Source organism: Asterias rubens, chromosome 2 (genome assembly GCF_902459465.1).
Source record: "Asterias rubens chromosome 2, eAstRub1.3, whole genome shotgun sequence".
NCBI lineage: Eukaryota > Metazoa > Echinodermata > Asteroidea > Forcipulatida > Asteriidae > Asterias > Asterias rubens.
In genome coordinates this window covers 16,562,172-16,566,180 of record NC_047063.1, presented here as the reverse complement: position 1 = coordinate 16,566,180, position 4,009 = coordinate 16,562,172, and positions in this window count along the sequence as shown.

Sequence of the window (4,009 nt, the reverse complement as noted above, 5' to 3'; positions counted from 1 at the left end):
CATCTCACGTTGGATCTGTACAACATATTAACAAAAATAGAAGGATTGCCTTTTTTCAATTTCTCTCACATTGTTTGTCCAGTCAATGAGTCAGTTTCCACGGTATGGTACCAAGCGTGAGACTTTTGGATGTTGCCAGATAATATCATGGGATGGGATCGTCAAGATTTACTAAAACATTACAGAACTTGGCAGGAAAGTATGGCAAGCAGAATGTTTTTCTTGCAGTATTTTGTACGGTCTGACGAATACCATTTGGAATAATATTCCTAAAGAGTTCACATCATTAAAAAAATACAATAAGTTTTACTACCACTATAATGGGCTATAAATGAGCTTATACCAGCACGTAATTGATTTCCGTCCGATTATATGCTTTCAGTGTAAAATGGGGGAAACAGCTTTTTAACAAGTTTACGGTTTATTCCACAAAGGCCCATTAATCAACTATGGTGCCTAATTTGTAAATATATAAAATAAAATAAAAATAAAAATGCATGGAGCATTATAAAGGGGAGGACAATTCGTAGATGCAATATCAATACATTAAATTCGATCAAAATGCTTGTTAGATAGAATTACTGACCCGGTCTCCGTTTTGACCATTTTTGTTTTGCTTACTTAGCAGTTGGCCTAGTCATGTCGCTCAGAGGACTCATTAGAAAACTACGTGTCGAAGCGCACAAAAAGGAAAATAAAACTCCATTTAAAAACTTATCTGGACACTATTGGTAGTTACTCAAAATAATTGTTAGCATTAGTAATGGGGGAGGCTGATAGTATAAAACATTGTGAGAAACGGCTCCCTCTAAAGTAACGTAGATTTCGAGACCTCAAATTCTAAATGTGAGGTCTCAAAATCAAATTCGTTTCTCATAATGTTTTATACTATCAACAGCTCCCCATCAAACTTGTTACCAAGTAAGGTTATATCGTAATAATTATTTTGAGTGATTACCAACAGTGCACACTGCCTTAAGTTCAATACGCATCATAGCTCTGAATCGACCTCTGGAATCCATGGTTGAAAGAATATCCTATTGAACCGACTCCGATTTTATCCGGCTTCCTGCCTTTTTCGAACAATAACTTTCAAACAAACAGAGGGCCTGGATGACGTCAGGTTAACTCCACTCTCGCTGTTTAAACTACTTTGTAATAGCAATTGTGTATCTACTTTTATTATTAAACATGATAAATATTCCAATTAAACAAATGGAAAGGAAACAGAACAAAGTTCAGATGGTTTGGTGTTTCGGTTGTTTTTAACGCTCGAACCACATGGGGACGACACATCCACACATGTTCCAGAAAATGTTTTTGATTTGTATAGTGTACAGAAGATCGAACACAGGAATTTCCACAAGATTAGTGACATCAACACAGAGCTGTGTGTGTGTTCATGTGGTGTTTTTGTTGAAACCAATGGAGTAGGTCGAATTCATTTTTTTTTTTTACAGACAAATTGATAATGAATCAACCTGTAGTGGACTATTCAAAATATACACATAATTATTGTGGCAGTGTAGCATAAACATGCCTTTAAAATGCTGCAAGTTCAAGATTAATACGTAAACTTACCAAAATTCACCCACTCTCCGTCCAACTGGTGTGTGTTTATAAAGCGCCTCGACACTTCTTGGGCCTGAACCTCACGTGTTCGTCCACCACAATTTATTATGAGGTCAAAGTCACAATTAAAAGGATTACCGGACTTTAACCGGAAAACCAAAGGAACGTTGATTGTTCACAGTTCAGAGTTCGAGACCATAATATTTTGTTGTCTTTTATCTATAGAAAGTACTCTCCGGCCAATGGCCTCAGCAGATCTGCTGTAAGGGCCTACCCTTGCGTGACTGGAAAAAACCGTGAACTGTGACGTATGTATCAGCAAACTATAGCTTGCTGAATGATAGGTGCACGGGTACCGTCAACTTTGTCAAACCATGGAGAAAGGAAGAGTGGTTAAAACACACGTTGGTTTTTGAGTAGCCCCCTGCCCCCCCCCCCCCCCCCCCCCACCCCGAAAAAAAAAAAATAATAATAATAATAATAATAATAATAATAATAATAAAACAAACTCATGTGGACTTTCTCTTAAATCGTTAATAAAAAACATTGGAAATGTTTTGTTAAGATACGGATGGGTTAAATTAAAGGGACATTGAGAAAAGTTAGAGAAAGTCATGATTAGTCATGGAAATCATGACTGGCATTAAGACAATATATATCATATTAAAGCCATCGGACACTTTCAGTACAGTACTGTCCAGAGGCCAACACTTCGTGTATCACAACTTATAACATTATATGAAATAACAAACCTGTGAAAATTTAGGCTCAACCGGTCATCGGAGTCGGGAGAAAATAACGGAAAACCCACCCTTGTTTTCGCACGTTTCGCCACATGTGTTTAAAATAAATCCGTCATTCTCGATATCGAGAATTTATATTGTTTTAATGTATTCTCAAAAAGTAAAGCATTTCATGGAATCATATTTCAAGGGAAGTCGTTTTTTTAACTATTTTTAGGATCTGGTAAAACAGACTTGTTAGTGTTATCAGAATGTTTTTATAAATTTATTTGCGTTTTGTACACATTACCTGAACACAACATCCGCCTCGTCAGGCATATACTTGTTACCAAAGCTCGTGACCAGGTGATCCAATGTCAAATTTGAGATCTGAGGATCGGCACGCAGAAACCTTCAATGAAGTTGGACATTGGTAAATTTGGTTTACTCCTCCCCCAAATGAATAGTTTTTGTTGGAAGCAGTTTGCGAACAGCCATTTCTGTTACCCTTTAAAATAAAATCGGAAAAATTAATAAGTTTGCGTGTTGCACAAAATTAAATTGAAGATGATGCCTGAATTTTTTATACAATCAGATTTGGACTCTAGACTGCATGTTGGACTCCACAATACATTAAAGTGGTTCAATAGGTAGAGCAATTACAATGACTTATGCTGATGTTCTCATGATGTCAGCATCAACAGGAAGCTCCAACAACTCCGCCTCTCCTGCTTTCAAAAACACCAACATGATTTACGAACGACGTGCTGTACACAGACTACGTTTGAACAGCTTCCATGAAAATACAATGATCTTGTTTAATTGAATGTTAATTACTCGTTAATTAAACACTTTTGTTAACCAAATTTGTACAGATCTGTAATTGAGTTAACACAATCTACTTCCCTGAAATGTAAAATTTCAAAGATTAAAAGCTAAACAGTCTTAATTGGTTACACTTTTAGGATGTCGACTTCCCGAGATAAGACAACAAGACGATATCCTACTTTTAGGATGTAGACATCCCGAGATAAATTATCGAAGGAAGACGACATACTACTTTTAGGATGTCGACATCCTGACCTAATAACTCGGCGACTTATTTGCGTTTAGGATGTCGTCATCGGGAGATTGCGCTACCAATGTTTACATGTGATCACGTGACCTATACAGTGACCTCTTCAGCCGGCGGAGGGCGCACTACTCAAATGACACAATTGTTTCCGTAAGATGTGTCCGCTCATCATCTAAAGGATGTCTGTATTAAGATATTTTTTATAATTATACCATTCAATAACAACTTGTTTAACTGATTGAATGAGCAATGGTTATAAAGCTAAGTTTTGCACAACCCCACCCCATCACAGACGTCCCAGATATCCATAGCTCATCAAGGACTCCGTATTTCTGATGGCCACCTGCATGAGGTAGTTTGCTCAATAATATCACTCCGCGTGTTATTAAAATGCATTCCTCGTGTACGTTTACGTAGGAGCACGAATAAATATTATTTTTTGTACTTTGCTTAAATCGTTCAATATATCACTCCGCGTGTATTTTAGTACATTCTTCATGCAAGCTGAAATACAGTTTTTCATCTTTACCCATTATTTTCAAAAACGTACACATAATACTTTATCTTTGTCCCCGGATTGATTTCATATATAAAACTAAAGCGCAAACGGGAACTATTTTTGTTGCCAAATATTTTATGC